The 20,484-nt window shown below is 40.0% G+C and overlaps 1 protein-coding gene across 8 annotated transcripts in view; it reads right to left on the reverse strand.

Moving 5' to 3' along the window:
* Positions 1-20,484, reverse strand: part of LOC133499155 (AP2-associated protein kinase 1-like) — an 83,252-nt gene that overhangs the window by 23,475 nt on the left and 39,293 nt on the right. The window lies entirely within an intron of this gene.

Here is a 20,484-nt window from a genome sequence, read left to right on the forward strand (position 1 = left end):
TTCAAATGCTTGTTTAAACCTTTTACACATGTTTTATATTTGTAACTGTAAGAAAGACATTAAAAGGGTGAGCTCACTTTCTGTATGTTCATGTAATTCATGATGAGAAGGTTTCAAACACTGTTATTTATTTACAGCTCTTCTGGCGCAACCTTCACACCAATGTACGTTATGAATTTTAAACACGCTGACTAGTTTGTTGAAATCATTTTGCCTTTAAATTACAACGCTGTTAGCGCTCCAGTGATGAATGACAGACAGTGCGGCGCTTTCATATATACGATATTCTACAATGTACCGTCTCTCTGTTGAAACATTAATGAAAGTTAAAACACACGTTTGTCATTTCGTGCGGTCCCCTGACAATAAAATCGTAGAGACTTACATGCGGGGCAGATGTGGGAAGTCTGGCTCAAGGTCAATATTATAAATGCGCTTTCCTAACGGTCCCTGCAAACACGAGTGGAGTCGCAGTTTCGTTATCAGCAAAGTTCATTCCGGAGCAAATTGTTACTTTGATGTTAAACAATATTTGTGAGTCTGTACGGTATTCCGTCCACATAAATTAACCTCCCCCCTACAGGCACTTCTCAAACCCCTCCTGTGGGAAATCACATTTGTCATATTCCCCGTTTGCTCACACAATCGTAAAATTGTCAAGATTTGAATTAGTGCCCGGGTTTTAGACGTGCCATTTGGTGCGCAGTCTTCTTTGTTTGTAAATAATCCCGCCAATGATTCATGTTTTTTGTAAATAGAACTGGCAATTAACAATGGCAACCCATGACGGAGCTTTTGTTATGTTTTCAATTTGCCCTGTTCCAGTGAGACAAAGTGAAGATGAATCGCAAAGTTTCCCCGTCTACTTCATGGCGACGCTCGTGATATTGTTTGCTGTATTCATCACTCTTTTGATACAGTCCTTATTTGGTAAAGTATTGCATCCTGTCTAAACACCTTCTCCAAGGGACTACTTCTGCAGAGCCATTAAGCTTTCCATTTGGGATAAGCAATATCATTCATCAACATACTGGTTAGATGTGTGCCCAAAACCGTACTGGGAACCTCCGCAGATGGCGTTTTGAGAACTTGGGTAGGTGTTTATATGCTTGTTGACCACTTGACTGGGTAAAATTTAATGAGGTCAATAAAATTAAAATTTTTTTTAAAAAGTCTTTTTTTCCCCAATGTGTTTATGATTGTGGTTTTAGTCTCCAACATTGCAGATTGCAACCTCGATAATGGCTCAAATCTATTTGCTGTTGCAGCGTTACAATGCAGCTGGAGACAATCTGACTGAGGATATGATATAATCCTGTTAAGTGCGTGTTTTTAGGCTGTCGGAGGACTTCCTGTTGTGTAAAAGTGGATGAATTATTACGTGGTAACATTTTTTTTTTGAAAGTGCATGTGTACATGCTATACAGTACGGGGACTAGTATGGAAATAGATGAGTGCCACTGGGATTTGAATTTGAAATGTTAAATGATCACATTTTCGATAGTGGCTACAATTCACTGTAAGAAATTCATCCGGCTACAATTCACCCTCTGTGCCACCAGGCAGGGTTACTTAAGGTCAGAACCAAACATCCAGCCAATCGCAGTTACGCTTTCTTAGTCACGTGACGTCACATACTAAGAAAGCGTAACTGGATTGGCTGAGTGTTCGGTTCTGACCTGAAGTAACCCTGCCTGGTTGAACAGACGGTGACAGCGAATTGTAGCCGGTTGAATTGTTAGCATTGAAAAGTTACACTGAAATGCAACTATTGAAAATGTGATCACTTTACATTTCAAATTCAAACCCTGGTGGCATTAATCTACTTCCATAAATAGCGTGCTAGTTCCGCTTTGGGTGAATTAAAAGCGCTGATATGATTGTGATGTACGGTGTCGCGTACTGCACATCTGACCTCCGTGCGTGCACACGCCATTCATAGCTCCCTCACTCATTTCTCATGAAAAGGTTTACAGGGGAGGCAGCACGACCGACGCAAAATATTTGTGGGTTGAAATCACATGCTGTACCTTCGGTCAGAAGTTGCCGACATATCGATACGCTTTTACGAAGGAGAAATGGCGATTTGGGGATGTTCTGCAAAACAATGTGAACGTGATTCTGATCGTGTTTTCTGTTTCTTTTGTGGGAATTGAACTTGATCACTATCCATCCATCCATTTTCTTTGCTGCTTATCCTCACGTGGGTCGCGGGGAGTGCCGGAGCCTATCCCAGCTGTCAACTGTACACCCTGAACTGGTTGCCAGCCAGTGGAAGCAGTGCACATCAATGAAAGACAAATGATAAATATTGAATTTAATTCAGTCGAAGTGGTCAATTTCTATTGTACAAATTCATGAATATTTAGGTTAAGTGTTCAAAACAAACTAAACTATTTTCCGAGTTATGTTGTACGTTTTTCTTTGTTTAATGGAAAAAGTATTGACATTTTTTCCTCGTGCTTTTTAGAATTTATCCACTTTTTGATCATATTACTTGCACTGTATGCACTTTTAACTGTCTTCTTAAAAAATATTTTGTCATTTTTATTGTTTTTATCCCGTTTTAAAATGTTTTATCTCGTTGTTTTCAAATGCCTTTAATCACGCAAAGCGCATTGAGTTATCTCATGTATGAAGTGCGCTATACAAATAAATTTGCTTTGCTTTTTGTCCATGTGTACATTATTAATGCAAAACAAAAGATCTTTTTTGTTTTTCCAAACGTGTGGCAACATTCACAAATGCTCTCACTGTTCCCAGGGCCACTTTTAGTTAAGGTGGCTTTCAGATTGGTTCCAATTAAGTGAGTCGCAAGCGGTTGTTACAGTGACGTTATTATTGTTATTTTTTTTTTTAATCTAAAATCTTTGAAACGCATTCCAGTCCTTTCTTTCCTGCGATTGGCTCTCTGCTCCTTCTGCTCTCATCGCAAACAACAGCGCACAAAATTGAGAACAGACGTCCCCCTTTTGGATCCGAAGTTTGGCAGTGATGCGTGCGAGCTTCTTGTAATGCCTCATTCGCTCGCCAACAAAAGTTAATTTTCTCTTCGTTTCAATCTCGATGCCCTCCCTCGATATACCACATAATCTGATGTTCTTAGCGTAAAGGTGATGAAAAATAATAAAAGCAATAAAACTTCATGAAATTTTGTGGCGAGTTGAAGACTTGGGCCAAGTAAGAACCCATTAGAATTTGGGGTATATCAACAGAATCTCCCTATTTAGACAATGAATATTTAAGGAAATATCACACATGCTTGCACGTTAACCTTCTCTAATGCTCAAGCATCAAATCTCGCATGTGTGCTTGTGATGTGAGAATTTGCCACCTGCCCTGTCTGCATCACCAGCACCTTGTGGATCCGTCCTCCCGCTGTTCACCATCAGGGGATCTTGACGTGGTGACAATTTATTTACCTGCCTGCTACGGTGGAAATATTATATCACGGCAGTCATGGCAACCTCTGATTAATGATTTTAGAGAGTAGAAAAGAACTGAAAGTGAAACTAGTGTGAGGACTTCTAAATTCTTCCATGGAAAACCAATCAAAGCATGTATTTATACTGTAAATAATATTGTAAGTAAAATGTACGACATGTCTTGGTAAGATAATGTGTTTTGCACCTCGCTTCAGTGAGAATAAACATCGAATTCCTTGCCTTTACGTTATGGAGGCATATTGCTGCCAGACCCCCCCCCCAAAAAAAAAGCAAAAAAAAATAAATAAAATAATTAATTTATATATTTGTTATTTTTCATGTTTTTATATATATATATATGTGCACTCGTTATATATATATTTTAATGCATATATAATTATATAAATAATTTATATTTTTTTTCATGTTTTTATATATATATATACACACACACACACACACACACAAAATTATTTAAATAATTAATTTGTATATTTTATTTTTTATGTTTATATATATGTGAACTTGTTATATATATATATTATATTTATATATAATTATATCAATAATAATAATACAATATATAGAATATATATATGATAATTAATTAATTTCTTTGTCTCTCACTCTCTCGCTCTCTCTCTCTCTATATATATATATGTGTGTGTGTGTGTGTGTGATTGTGTGTGTGTGTGTGTGTGTACACTTGTTATATATTATGCTTCCGTAGTACGTATATGGTAATATGAAGAGAATTTTTGCAAAACACTATGAATTAATTTGGATTATTATCAGAAATAAGTGCGCTATTTATCCATGCCTACTTTTACTATAAAGCATCATCCCCCCGTTAGAAAACTGTTATTTGTTCAGTCTGAAAAAGTTCAACAGAAGATTTTTGTACATAATACAATGTCATGGCAAGATTTTTTATCCCCCACTTTTTGTAAGCATGTATTTTGTTTTGGAAAACAGCTCTTCTTATACTGAGATTTGAAATATGAGGAAATGTAAAAAGACAAGAAGAGTCTGAACAGCGATGTTTCTGTTAGTAAAAACAGACCAGTGCTGACATCTTATTCAAATTTTTTTTGGAAGAAAATGAATGTCACATGTGCAACATGAGTACTTTTTGTGTACTTTTACAGTGCAGCTCAAGACATGACACTATATTTTAGACACTGATGACTTCTTGTGTACTTTTTTTTGTCTATATATGATCCACAACTATTATCATTCCCATGAACCTCAAAACATGTCTGTCAGAACTTGCTGATTCTTCACATACAGAACCCGACTATTTGGCCATTTTAAAAGAGGTAGTGGCAATACTGTAACTGTTTTGTTTTTAAAGTTTTGTTTTTTTTTTTACAAAAATATCTATTTTTCATGTCAAATGATTGTGTGAACGATTGCATGATCTGAATAAAACACAAAAAATGGAATAACTTTTAAAGATTTCGTTTCAGGCATTTTTTCGGATTGACTTGATTAAGAAATTGATTTTATTTATTTCCATTTAGTCTTTTTTTCCATTTTTTTTTTGTGCATGTATACTCTCTTTTCTTTCCATTTTTTAAAATACGTATACATATTTTCGCTGTCATTTGCCCTGCAATTGGCTGATAACCAGTTCAGGGTGTACCCCGCCTTCTGCCCGATGACAGCTTGGATTGGCTCCAGCACTTCCGCAACCCCCGTGAGGATGAGCGACTCAAAGAATGGATGAATGTTGTCATTCTTATCTTTATTTTTTTCCCCATTTTACATGTATTATTTCTTTGTATTCAAATGCTTTTAATCATGTAAAGCACATTGTATCACCTTGTGTATGAAATGCGCTATGTAAATGTAATAATAATAATAATATATAATTTGCTTTGCCTTTGCTTCTTTCCCATAATTGTATGATTCCTACCTTTTGTGCTTTTTTTCACCTTTTTTGTACCTGTTCTTTTTTTTCTACCTGCTCTTGTCAGTCGGTTTTATAGAGTAGAATACAATACATTTTATTGTCACAATAACATATTATATACACGTACAATCAATTAAAGTTGAGCTTCATCTCCAGTGCCGAAATGTAGGTAGGATTAAAAAACAACATATTCATTCATGGGAGGAAGAGGAGGGAAGACAGCTGATGATCTGTGGTGCCTTGACCATTTTCCGCATAAAAGGTGTGAATTGACGCAGACATTCACGCAAATTGTTGAAATGCAGGCAAATGACAGAAAGCAATTACAACTTACTTACTACTGTATTACTTTTATTGTTGCTCTTTTATCTTAACAATGCAGTAATTTCGTCTTGAATTCAAGTCACTCGTGTAGTTAACAGGCCCAAACCAGAAGGAAGCTGGTTTGAATTAAGCCCAGGGAGAACGCGTAGCTCTGCACAGAATTGTCCGAACCAAAATTCAAACCGCAAACCATTTAAGGTAGTCTTCTGCGAAGAAAGCGACATTGTGAACGAGTGCGACAGCGTCCCAATCAAACTATTACTGCAGCAATCATTTCAAAAAGTTAATTTTTACTTGACTTATAACTGCATCAAGCATTTTTTAAAACGACTTCAATTTTGCAGCCTCGGTCTCAAGCTGACTCCAGCAAACGTCCCCATCAATCACATGACTCACATCGTAGAGAACCATTCAGACTCGTTGCGTCGAAGGGCAATTTGCAGTCTTCAGTTAAGCAAACATGCATGTTTTCGGAAAGGAGAGCGAAGCCAGAATATCCTGAGAAAAACCATCTTGGCGGCGGGCGGCTCAGTAAATATGCACTTGGATGAAAAAGCAACAAGGGAATTGCTACAGTGTATTGTCACAACAACTACTGGTAATTTCTGACATGTCAGAAATGGATCCGTTTGTGATAGGAGCCTCGGTGCGGGTCCAAAATCAGACTTAAAATGGTCTCGAGTTGGACGGGGTGTACCCGGCTATTTCTTGTTTTCACGAAATAACGGGAATTTGGGTCAATTTGATCTAGCGCCTTAGGAAAACCGAAGAATCCTATCACCGATCATTACCGCATTATTAATGGTTCTTTCCCAGTCTGAAACTACAATTTGACCCATTTAAAATGTTGACTGAGTGAGCGTGCCTGGCGCTGTGTCACTTTGCGCAACAGCGGTTGAGCCCCGACAACGGCGCCCATACAAGGCGCTGCAGTTTTCTCATATTGCCGATTCTCAATCTAATCAGGACGGCCTAATGCGTCCTGTAATCGCGCCAATTACGCCGAGAGAAGAAACGGCTTTTTGGTACCACCGTGGCGGTGTTCCAGCACGTCATGCTGATAAGAACTTTATGGCGAGATCAGATCCATTAATGTGACGTAAGCAGCGAATCATTCCCCTCGCTCTCTTTCCAGAGACTCGCTCAAACCCTGTTTTATTGGGAGAAGTTCAAAGGTCATAACTGTCTCTTATGAATCACATTAACACGAGTAATGCACACCTTAAATTACGATTTATCTCATCTCATCTCGGAGGTTGGATTGACATTTCAGATGAAATGTTGCAGCGGTAAAATATCATTTGTAAATGCTAACAAAGAAAAAAATGTGCAGTTGTTTAATAGACAAAACTGATCATGAGAAAATTAAACAAAAGGTCACATGTCCAAATAGCTGGATTGACTATGGTTACAATTTTATGTTTGTCATAAATTGTAATCATGAAATTATTTCCGTCATTCCCCTGACTTTAGGATGCACATCAGTTCCGACCATCATGGTTTCATTCGTCCTAATGGGAAAATTGCATGAACCAATTAAGGGTGCAAATAACTAAACTTTGTTGATTTAATTATATGCTGCATTAACATGCAATCAGTCAATAAAATGCTGACCTAAATACACACTTCAACCATGAACCGTTTGTTTCTTGGTGCCCGGCGATTGGCTGGCAACCGGTTCGGGGTGCACCCCCCCGCCCCCTTGCCCGTAGATGGCTGGGGTAGGCTACAGTAGACCTGCCACCCTTGTGAGGATGAGCACCTCAGATAATGGATGGACGTTATGTGTTCTGTTTTTATTTGTTCAACACAACATTCCAACTTCAACGCAATTGAGTTTGTACTTCTACTTCTACCACTAATACTACTAATACTACTACCCTTAATTCTCATGTCTAAATTGAAATCTGTGATGACATCCAATTAAGGTCATATTAAGAAACATTTTTACATTCACTCGTTCCAATTGTTGCAGTGAAATTTTGTTGAGATTACGGTGCTCAAAACAATGTTGCTTGAATCAAAATGTTCAGCTTGTTCGTCAACTTTTGTAGGTGTCCATTTTCTCAAAGGTTCTCCCATATTTTACAGTCACTAAGAATTTTTCAAAACATATTGCATTTTTTTATGTGTTGTGTTACATTCTAATAGACCGATACCCATATTAATGTGATCCCTTATTTCCTAAAAATAAAGTCTCTCATAGGCTGCACGGTTGATCAGCTGGTAAAGGACCAGGGTTCAATCCCGGCCCCGCCTGTGTGGAGTTTGCATGTTCTCCCCGTGCCTGCGTGGCTTTTCTCCGGGCACTCCGGTTTCCACCCGCATCCCAAAAACATCCAACATTAATTGGACACTCTCGGTGTGATTGTGAGTGCGGCTGTTTGTCGCCATGTGCCTTGCGATTGGCTGGCAACCAGTTCAGGGTGTACCCCGCCTCCTGGCCGTTGACGGCTGGGATAGGCTCCAGCAATCCCCGCGACCCTCGTGAGGATAAGCGGCAAAGAAAATGGATGGATGGATGGAAAATCTCTCATATACCGTATGTATCATATACTGCATATTTGCAAGAACTTTGCAATTTTACCACTTTAATATCCAAACTGCTGATTATTGTAAATGCAAGTCAACACATTTTGAAGATGAAATACATGAATGTTTGTCAATAGCAAAGTCAGATGCCTCATTTTAAGCCAAGAGCATGAATTTCACTTCCTGAAGAAAAGAGAGAAGGAATCAAGCCCATAAAAAGATGTATGTCCCTCACCATTTGGTGATGAACTTTACATGGACTCTACACTGGGACTTGTTGACATCAATGGACTCCCCTCCAAGTATTACAACTTGGGCTTTAATATTACTATATTATTATTATTATAGAGGAAATGCCATATTTTTGTGAAACATGCATTAAGGGAAAAACATAAAACATTTGTCACAGTCCAAATGGATTTGGGCCAAGCTATATAGGATTTGGCTGTCTTAAAATGTACAGTATCCATCTATCTTCTTCGTCACTTATCCTCACAAGGGTCGCGGGGAGTGTTGGTGCCTATCCCACTGTCACCAGGCAGGAGGCGGAGTACACCCTGAACTGGTTGCCAGCCAATCGCAGGGCACGTCGAGACAAACAGCCGCACTCACAATCACACCTACGTGCAATTGAGAGCGTCCAATTAATGTTGCATGTTTCTGGGATGTGGGAGGAAACCCACGCAGGCACGGGGAGAACATGCAAACTCCACACAAGTGGGGCCGGGATCGAACCCGGGACCTCAGAACTGCGAGGCCAACGCTTTCCAGCTGATCCACCGTGCCGCGCATGTACAGTATCCTGTTTTGCATTTGTCCCAGCGGAAGGCCAGCGTGAGGGTTCCAGAACAAGGCTGGAATGTGACTTTACAAGCAAATGAAAAGCTACATATATATATATATATACATACTTATAAACTTGCTTCAAACTAAATCTGTGAGAAACACCAAATGACTATTTACTGGTTTCCACAGTAAGCTCTATCTTGATGATCAGGATTATATACCTTATGTCTCGAGGGAAGGAGTGTTTGATGATTAGAATTGTACTCATCCTTCTTGTCCGTCCATCCATTCCCACAAACTCCCCTTGGCTGTGTGCGTGTGTGTGTGTGTGTGTGAGAATGTGTCCAAGTTGGCATTTTCAAGATCACAATTCACTCACATGCTGTCATTCCGCACTAAAAACAGTGCATGCCATCATTGGGATTGCTGATAATAACGCTTGCTCGAATGCAGTGGAAGTTGCGAAGGTCATCAGAAAATCTGCTGCGCTTTACAACCCGCGTTTTAGTCCTACAACACTACTGCTGCCTTATAAATTCACGTTCAGAGTTTGTGATAAGGCCACATTCGGGAGTCCATCCACGGTCATCACGCTAAAAATGATAGTTTCCTCATATTTTTCAAGTGGCATAATTCGCACTGATAAGATTTTGGTATGTGCTGATGTCCAATCGGCAGATGGATTTACTAACGCGGATTCCTTTTAAGTGGAAAATAAAAACGCGGGCCGGCGAAGGAGCCCACGAGGTGAAAGGTGCAAAGCAGTTCCATCTGATGAGGAATGAGAAGAGTTTGATCACCAGATGCAACGTCCGGATTTACACAGGGCATCTGCGTGAGGTTGCTCACATGCTGACTGTGTAAGTCACAAAGAGGACGACGAACAATACCGCGTCGGCAGCAAAAGGCCCTGCTCTCGGACCACACACTAATAACTGCATCTTTTTTTTTAATTTTCTTGTTTATAGTCGAGACCGTCACACGATCAAAGACTCGCAATTATTCCGCTCTCAAACGTGACACCGAGTAGACAAAGTCTTCTGCCGCTTTAGGTAATAAACAACGTGTTGTTGAAGCATCTGGAGTGCTTTGATGTCATAATGGCCACGTGATGACGCCCGTGTGATTGTTTCATGAAAGTAAATATCTCTCATCTGGAGTTTTATCAGCATTAGAAATTAAAAATTGGCAATTCAAATGAGAAATAAAGGTCAGTCCATGTAATTTTAGCATTATTTAGGTTGCTGTTGAGAGATAACTAACTTCTTTTCTATCTTACTTGAAATCCATTAACAGAAAGCACATGAAAATATTGATAAATTGTACCTTGCAAAGGAGAGATGTCGAAGAAGTGACTGGGTAAACAAATCTAGTTTTGTATCATGGGCCCTTACAATCCACATCATTTTCATCTTTTTCATTTAGACTGAGTCGATTAACATATTTGTGGTTCGATGAAAAAAAATAATAATTGCATTGACTGATAAAATGTTGTAAATTTATTTAAGTCTTTTTGTGAACATTGAAACTCTGCCAAGGTCAGGGGTATTTCAAACAAATTTTTAACCACAGGCCTTATCGTAGGCTAAAGTTGTACTCAAGGGATAGGTTATAAAACGGTGAAACCACATAAAGATAGTAGATCCCATTAAATCTCTTCGGGTGTAGCGCAAACTCCAAATATCCAGATTGTGCACGCACTTTGATTTTAAGTCTATGGTTCAATTCTATGGAAGTAAATATGTGCCACTAGGATTTGAATTAAAAATGCCACAGAAAATGTTATGTTGTATTTTTGTATGCATATTTTGACTGCATTTTGAAATTGACATTATTATTTCAAAAGTGATCACATTTTCAATAACTGTTTCAGATTAATTTTTCAATGTTAAGAAATTTGGCATATTAAAAACAACCTTTCAAAATTCAAACGCGATATTTTCAGTCTCCTGAGATTAAACTGGCTGAAATTCAATGTCTCAATTCAGTGTAACAAAAAAAAAAAAAAAGGCAGGGTTACTTCAGGCCACAGACATGAGCAAATGATATCAGAACCCAACACCCAGCCAATCCAGAGATGCTTTCTTAGTATGTGACATCATGTGACTAAGATATATATATCTAGCCATCCATTTTCTTTGCCGCTTATCCTCACGAGGGTTACAGAGAGTGCCGGAGCCTATCCCAGCTGTCAACGGGCAGGATGGGGGGCACACCCTGAACTGGTTGCCAGCCAATCACAGGGCACACGAAGACAGATAACAGTCGCACTCACAATCACACTTTGGGGCAATTTAGAGTGTCCAATTAATGGGCAAATATACATAGATAGGCGGCACGATGAAGCAGCTGGTAAAGCGTTGGCCTCACAGTTCTGAGGACCTGGGTTTGATCCCGGCCCTGCCTGTGTGGAGTTCGCATGCTCTCCCCGTGCATGCGTGGGTTTTCTCCGGGCAGTCGGGTTTCTTCCCACATCCCCAAAACATGCAATTGGACACTCTAAATTGCCCCTTGGTGTAATTGTGAATGTGTCTGGCAACCAGTTCAGGGTGTACCCTGCCTCCTGTCCTGGGATAGGCTCCATCACTCTCCGCGACCCTCACGAGGATAAGCAGCAAAGAAGATAGATGGATGGATATGTGTATATATATATCCATCCATCCATCCTCACAAGGGGCGTGGGAGTACTGCAGCCTAACCCAGCTGTCAACGGGCTGTTTTTTCTTTCGGCTTGTCCCGTTAGGGGTCACCACAGCGTGACATCTCAGATGAACGCTCATATTTGACGACGCAACCCCTCTTGGGGAGTGTCAACTGGCAGTATATATGTAAAATACATAAATTTAAAAAAACTATGGCTAGCCATGACATCTATTAGCCAGAAACTGAGCTGCATTGTGATTATATATATATATATATATATATATATATATATATATATATATATATATATATATATATATATATATTTACAGCCATGGCTTGTCACCAGAGCACAAGGCAGTTAAACTTTTTTTTTTTCCTCCCTTACCTAATATGTTATTTCTGGGAATCTAATCTTTCCTCCATTATATTATATAACTGCGCCCACATTAGGATATTTTCATTTTCATGGGGACTTGTGCATTTGGCCCTCGGGCCTGGAGTTTGCCACCTGTGGTCTTGCTGAACCTACTTGAGGAACCAGTGATGGAGGACAAATTTACACAGCACACAAATTCGACAAGCTGCCGTGCAGCCCTGGAAATCTCCTTTGGGGCATGATCAGGTTTCAAGAAAGAGACTAAAAAAAGATTAGTGACCTTCCTCACTGCACTGCCGTCTGTACTACATTATTAAATAATAGTCGCACTCCAGTCCTGCACATTTTTTACCTGTCATACAAGTTATTAGAAAGCCCAAACGACCACGTAGTCCAAACCGTGCTCCCACTTGTTACTTTTGCACCGGCATCGGTAGTCAGGGAGGACACGGGAATGGCGCAAACAACCAAACAAACTGCAACCACGGAAACGAAAGCTCACGAAGGAATCACGATCTCGCCACCAGATAAGAGAATTCCATCGGCAGAATGTCGGAGCAAAAACAACTGCCGTGTGACACTGGAGAAGCGAGGACGGCGGCAACTCAACATGCCTCGTATCACAATTTATAAATCCGCAAAAATGATGATGATCTCTGTGTCAAGATTTTGTTTACATGTGTGCAGTTTAAGGTCTTGTTAAAGAAAGTTCTTTCTGATATTTTGGTTACTTAGTCTGACATCTCACACACCATAAACAATTAACAAATAATACAAAAATTAGTAAAAATTGGCGTACTTAACATTTTGTCCATTAAGAGGCTCCTGACAATTGACGGAATGATTTGATAAACGACTGAGTCAGGTTGTATGTTTTTTTTTTTTCTCTTTTCTGCAGGAAGGCCCAAACTCCAGCTAATATCAACCAGATTCTCATTCAGCACGCAGTAAGGGTCTCGAGCAGGGGTCGACAACCCGCGGCTCCGAAGCCGCATGCGGCTCTTTCATCCTTATGTTGCGGCTCTGCGTGGTCCGATTGAAGTGTATGTCATTTGTCTCATAAACGTGTATCACGTCCTCTTATTAAGTCAAAGTTTTTAACTTCTTTCTTCAAAATCTTGTACAATTTCGGTGATCGACATTTGCCTTTTTCAGAGCTGTTTGACAGCCTCCGGGCGTCAGCAGGCGCGAGCGGAAAGCCCAACGACACAAAACCTCCGTAATATCTGAACAAAATATTGTATTTGTTTGTCCGTTTGTTTAACTGCAGTTGTAAATTGTAAAATTGTTATGATCTCAAAATCTTAATATATATTGTATTAGATCAGATGGCAGCTTCCAGTCCCGCAAAAAGATGAAAATGACTTCCTGCGGCCCTGATTTGCAGACGCTCTGCGCGGAGGTGCAGGATCAGACGTCCCATTAATCATGTAAAATAAATATTCGGGCATTTATTTTGCAAATATTTATTTTCATTGTTCAGTGAAATAGTGCTTTTTTTAACACTCCATCAGCACACCAAACTTTCCAACAACAACTCGGTTACACTCATTCTCTTTCATTGTCTACCTTAAGAGTACACTCATAATTACAGATTTTAAATCAGTCCATCCATTTTCTGAGCCGCTTATCCTCACAAGGGCCGTGGGAGTGCTGGAGCCTATCCCAGCAGGGTACACCCTCAACTGGTTGCCAGCCAATCACAGGCCACATTGAGACAAACACTCGCAATCACACCTCGGGGCAATTTAGAGTGTCCAATCAATGTTGCATGTTTTTGGGATGCGGGATGAAACCGGAGTGCCCGGAGAAAAGGCACGCAGGCACGGGGAGAACATGCAAACTCCACACAGGTGGGGCCAGGATTGAACCCCAGACCTCAGAACTGTGAAGCCAACGCTTTCCAGCTGAGCCACCGTGCCGCCTTTACAGATCTTACAGTATTTTTAAATTCATGTCAAGGCTCACGACATTTTTGTTTGCTAGATCGATTATTTAATTTCAGCTTTTAATTATTTTGAAAGAACTTCAATTGCAATTTTTTGGAGTAATAGTTTAAAATGTGTTCACTTAGTGTATAAAAAGGACATTTTCAGAAATATGGATGCACTGCATGGGTTTAATAGGTAACACTATCTTACAAGTATAAATATACATTTTTGAATGGACACGCAAAAATATACGAGTATATATGCTAACAGCTTCATTTCAGATGTCAGAACGTGTTTGCGGCTCCCAGTGCTGTCTTTTCTTTTCCATGGAAACCGGGTTGAAATGGCCCTTTTGAGTGTTAAAGGTTTCCGACTCTGATCTAAAGAAACATACATTTGCCAAAAACAAGAAGCAATGGATAAAAAAATCAGCACAGAACGGAATGAAGGTCTGCTTACTCATCTTAATGTTAAACCGAAAGGCATTTGAAAGTCTTACATGTCGTACGTACCCGTTAAAAGTGAAAAACAAGAACACATTTTTTTTCAAATGATGCAACAAGAGCAACAATGATGCACTGAACTCAATAGCAGGCTGTGCATTCGATATCTAGACCAGAGATTTTACAATTCAAAAATCCCACGGTCACCAACAAAAATAAATGTCACCAAAAATGCATCAATTTATTACTGTATGTACTTCCTGCCATCTAATAGAAGAGGATTTTTTGTTCTGTCTGTCATTGTGCCTCACTGGCATAAATAGATGAATAAAGATACATTATTTCTTGGAATAAATTGGGTTTTTTTTAGCAATTACATAAAATTGGATAACTTCCCACGGCACACCTGAAGAGCGCTCACGGCACACTAATGTACCCCGGCACACTGTTTGGGAATCACTGATCTACACATTAAGGACTGATTTACATGACTTAATCCACTTTTTATTGCCACTGGAATCACACCAAAATCACAATACCAGAAATCAACAAGACTATCCAAATATAGTGTATAAGAGCACACAAGGCTGGGGCTTAAAGAAATCGCACAGGATGGCGTTTCCTTTGTGACATCAGATTTTTAACGCTTGAGCAATGGATGGCAAAAACGAAGGGACAGCACTGGTTTTTTTGTCACTTTCTTCACATCATCTCCATAAAAGCCTCGTGTTCCCAATTCTGTTATGTTTTGCGCTTTGCACGGTTTAGGGTCGGATCCATTACAAAGTGACGCGGCATCAGGCGCTGGCAGGATCACATTGCCACCGGTCTGCCGCGTACAGACGAGGAATCTGGCGACCGATCGTATCAATAACACGTAATCCCATTAGCCGTGCGTACCATGTGAGTAAACTGTAACATGACCCGCGCGCTTGCGACTCACATAAGCGCTTGTCGAGGCGATGCGTTAAACTCCCTCGACTTGCCGTTTTGTCCTCACGCATTCAGCCGAAGTACCAGATGGAAAAGCTTGTCACATTTATGCCCGACATGACAAATAACTTGATGATGACAGGGGCATGTGTCTCAGAATTGTTTGTTGTCTCCACTTGATGTGGTTTGTTATGCTTCCCCCTCCTCTCCCGGCCCCAAGCGATGAGATATCTTGCTATTTCGGGTTGGTACTCGACCGGCCCGCCAAACACAAGGCAGGTTGTTCTATTTTCAGCTCCGAGCTTGTCAACCAACTTAGACACGCACCGCATCGTTAACAATGTCGGCAAGGTTCCGGCGCGGGAGGGAGTCAGAAGAAAAAGAGATGCTATCGCGGAGACTGCGCCGTCTCTCGTGTTTTGATACCAATCCTGTCTCGGTCTGCCGTCGAAAACTTCAGACCTATCTTCTCTGCTCGGGCTTATCCTACTCTGTCCACACGTTGTGACATTTTAAAAATCTACCCCGTTGCTCCATTGCAATCCAAGCATAAACTGGCCTGTCAAGATTCTTGGCAACATGCAGGTAGACGGATCGTCCGAATGCTAGCACAGGAAGTGCGTCTTGTTGCCCATCTCGATCTGCAGCCGAGGCCGTCAAGGGACTTGCGTGCAGACGAGGAATTTAGGACAAAGGAAGGCAGATGCCCCAATCTCCCCACCCCAATGGCCTCATCAGCCTTTTATCTCGACAACCTCTTGAGATCGGCTCAAGAGCCGTGAGAGAGAGAGACAGAGAGAGAGAGAGAGAGAGAGAGAGAGAGAGAGAGCTGGAGCTTTATCACACAATTCCCATTCAAACTTTTATTCGCTTTTCGATAAAGAATAGCTTTATTGTACATTGCGCAACCCAATTTCCGTTCCTAGAATTTCTAACTTTCTTCTTGTCTTTATTCCCGATCAGCACGCCAAAGCCGGTTATAGTTTGCCTTCCCCACGCGGTGCCAGCGGCTGCCCACGGGGTTTAGTGTTGTCAAACTGCGGCCACCTCATTAATGTTCATCCCCAGTGGCACAATGAATCTCATCAAGCACAACATCGGAGCCTTAACGTACTGCAAAAAATATGGATCACACACTGCTTTTCATTTCATGTCCCGAGAGCTTTCAAATGTCTTTTTCTGTCATGACATTACATGCTGGCGATACCTCATCTCCCAAACATTTTACACCCCGAAGAGCACCAAATGGTGTCAACAAACAACAGTTACAGATTTCTGCGCCTATTACACAGCGCGCAAAATACCGTCATTTCTCAAAAATAATCCGCAAAATTTTCCAAAAATATTTTCAAAAAGTTAATGGAGCGCATAATATTTAGGAATGGATCACATTGTATAGTTGTATACAGGTACATAGAGTGGCAAAAAAAAGGTATACATATACATTTCGATATGATATTCAATGTCTTATGTTACAAATTTATATTTATTACAGTAATGTGCCCCCCCCCAACCTGAACTCTATGACCTCCTCGGGAGCTTGCATTGTTCGATCGTTAGCCTAGCATGTTTGTTGCTACGGCACCAGAGATCAGAAACGACTGCCCGTGAGTTTGTTTTAACTTAAACAAAGACTAAAAAAAAAATATCGACTACAACGGCTAGTTGTGCAGCTGCTTTTAAAAGAAATCTGTCATCTCGTGTCGATGACGCCGCCAACCCGGAAGTCGCGCCGCTGTTTGAAACAACGATGTCTCGCCTCAAAGGCTTCAGGCTGGTATCAAAACAACGTGAGCGGAAACTACGTAGCACGAGCGTCACGGGCACATAAAAAAAACGGGAGAGCACACACAATTGAATGGCTGCTTTTTTTTTTTTTTCAATGTGCCCGTTACCCTCGTTTTTACGTAGTTTGAGCTCACGTTGTTTTGATAGCCACCTGACGCCATAGGAAATCTATGGTGTCAGGTAGGCGAGAAGCCGCGCTGCAGGACCAAAACGCTTGGGATTAATAAAATGTTTGCGGGAGCAAAATAGGATCACTGTTCATGAATTCAGGAGCCACCAGAACTGGACCAAGTCACCAAAGTTAGCTACGATAGATATTTTTCAGATTGGAGATGAGCTAGATGTTGCTTTTGAAGTCTTGGCCAAGGATGTGTAATGTAGAGCACAAAAGCTTTATGCACAAATATTTAATGCAAAAAATGTTGAAGTCAAACAGTGTTAAATATTTATTTAAGACTGTAATATGTCTTATCAACAGTATGAATAAAATGTTATGCCATTATTGACCATTTATCTTAGCCGGTTGAGGGATTCTGTTCTGCCAATAACAGGGACCAGGACAAGCGCTTCCTGTGGCCTGTCCCGAGATTTTATTACAGCTACATGAGCACATGCACAATGATTATTATTAATGACTGTCGTGCAGACAGTTATTTTGAAAAACAATACAAGTACAAACCTAACAAAGTATAAATACAGATCATTCCCAATATTTTGAGCATATGGGTAGCAGCAAATTGGTGGTGCGCATTGTACATTGGTAGAAGTTTTTTTTTTTTTTTTTTTTTTAGGTCAACTTTGGGGGTGCGCATTATACTCGGGAAATTACAGTAGTAAACAAATAACTGGCAACTGACTCAAACTATGTCTTTGTTTTCTCGAAGAAATTTAAGATGTCAGAATTTTTTCTTTTTTTTAATTGCAGATCTCGAAAAGGCAAAAGTGATGTTTAGCACCCATTACACACCCCTGACACATCCCTTGCAAATATGTTTTCGAGGTAGTAGTTGCAGAGACATTAAAGTTGAGTTTGGGTTCCCGACGGAGCGCATGTGACGTGCGGAAAAGACGCGTCTTTGTGCACGGAGTCCCTCAGTCTGCTATGCGGCTGTGTGCTCGTTTTGTGTATTTTATCAAGTGCATCTTTGCACACTAATCGTAGAGGTGCACGCGCCGCTTACAAATGATTCCTCCCGTCAATTCATCACCCGAGCAGCATGAAAAACAGCTTTGACTCCCGGCTTAAAGAAACGACTTGTTGGGTCGAAATGAGTCGGCTCGCACAAAGACCAGCCTTGACACACGCCGAGTATTGCATACGCACGACCGCGAGGTGGATTTAATTGCCACCGCAGTCTGACCTGAAGACGAGGGCGCCTCAAAAGAGGTACTTTGAGGTTTTCCAGGTCCCTGCTCCAAAACAGCGTTGCGCCACAGTCCGTTGACCCCCCCCCCCCCCCCCCGATTGATTGAAGAGGCGGGTTCCATGCAGTTAGAAACAACATCTTGCTGCATCTGGTTTCAGTAATACCATGAAATTTCATGTGAGTCTCGGTAATTATTTACAGCCCTTTATACTGTAGGTAACCTAAACTTGAGTCAAAATGGAAGCCACGTGCTTCACTCAAAAATAAAAATAAGTGCAATTTAGAAAAATGCTTAAAGATGAGTATACTAAAAATCTGCAGTGTCGGGGGGGATTCATTTGAATGAATTTAACCAGTGCAAAATTTTCAGCATTCGACAATAAATGTAGATTTAAATTTGTGCTGCTTTCCGCGGCTTTTCCTCTCATCACGTTGAACGCGTACAGACAATTTCGTGTATTTTAACGCCTTCCACATGACACTACTCAGCCGATCAAATTGATAGGAATCTCGAGCGAAGGTGTGCACGAGGCAGCCGAGCCGTCGGGGGAAAAAGTCGAAGGACGAAAGTTCAGGGTACACACATGATGTCGTGCTTTAGAACGGCAAAACAGAAAAGAAAAATAGATTTAAACTGCTTAGTTGGTGATATTAGTTCTGACTGTTTATACCCAAAATAATTTGCAAATGTCACAATAAAATCTAGCTCGTCAAAATGCTTTCATGCAAACCTTTTTTTTTTTTGCATTTTCACCCCTTGTTCAATTTTTTTTTAATGCAAATTTTATTTAACAAGTTTTCTGTCCATTAAGGCATTCAGTTCATTTGCATAAATTTGAGCCGCTTCTGTGCAACTCAGCCAAAGAAATCATTTCTGAATCCAGTGAGGAGATTTGTTGAAGAACAAAAAAAAAAAAAAAAAGTTCACTGTAAACAGATAATGTTGTGCTTTAAAACAAGAACTAATGAGTTTAAGCTGTTGACTTGGTAATATTATTTCCGAGTGTTTGTATCCAAAATATCTGGCAAATGTCAAGAAATAATGTAGCATGCAGTCAAAATGCACGCGCCCAAACCCTTTTTATTTGTTTTTATAATTTTTCAATTGACATGCACTTTAGGGTGACTTGTTCAAATCTTACAGTGGTTCAAAATCCATCCAACTATAATGATTTTTTTTCATTAGTCTTTCCAGTTCTGAGAAAAAATAAACAATAGTGGTGAAATGCGATTATGATTTAAGACTCCCTTACTTATTAAAAAAAAAAAAAATTCTTGAATTGGACATATCTGGGTTTTATTTAAAGACCCGTGGATTCAGTTATAAAGTTCATAAAGTTAAAGGAATAGGAAGATACAAAAATGTCTTAAAATCAAGTTTAAAGGAAAAGTAATGTCAATTAATAAAAAAAGAGTAATTGTTTGCACTGGAAATAGAAGATAAATCTGAAGAAGCTTTCGAAAACACAAAGAAACAATAAATAAACGCACAAAGGGTAGTCATCCAAATATTAATAATGAAGACACGTATTGCGATCCGAAATAATCTTATCGTTTGTAATGTCTTGTCAAACTTGACAACAGTCACAGTGTACTCGTGTTATCATAACATCGGGTCACAAGCTACAAAACAGACTACTTGTGTATCATGTTGCCATTCGGTTGTCGGAAAATATTTTTGGGACTTTCGAGCTATCTGAGGAAGGAGGAACTGCAACGTTCACAGCACGCGATCAGCTCTATGCGCAACTCATAAATTGGCAAAAAGATGGCTCATCAGATTTTTTTCACCCACCCTGTCATAAATGTGAAAAAAACTTATATGACGGATTCAAAAACTTGAAAAAAAGAAAAGAACTGTTTTTGTTTTACTTTAAACCGAATTCACATTTTCATCCACAAGTGCGAGCCAGCTCAGTGATCTTTTCTAAAACGTCAGAATCTAATCATATTCATATTCAACCACAGAACCAAAAAAATAAAAGAAAAAGGGCACTTTTTTTCTGATCTGGAATCAA

This window comes from Syngnathoides biaculeatus, chromosome 4, assembly GCF_019802595.1.
Source record: "Syngnathoides biaculeatus isolate LvHL_M chromosome 4, ASM1980259v1, whole genome shotgun sequence".
In the NCBI taxonomy this organism is placed as follows: domain Eukaryota; kingdom Metazoa; phylum Chordata; class Actinopteri; order Syngnathiformes; family Syngnathidae; genus Syngnathoides; species Syngnathoides biaculeatus.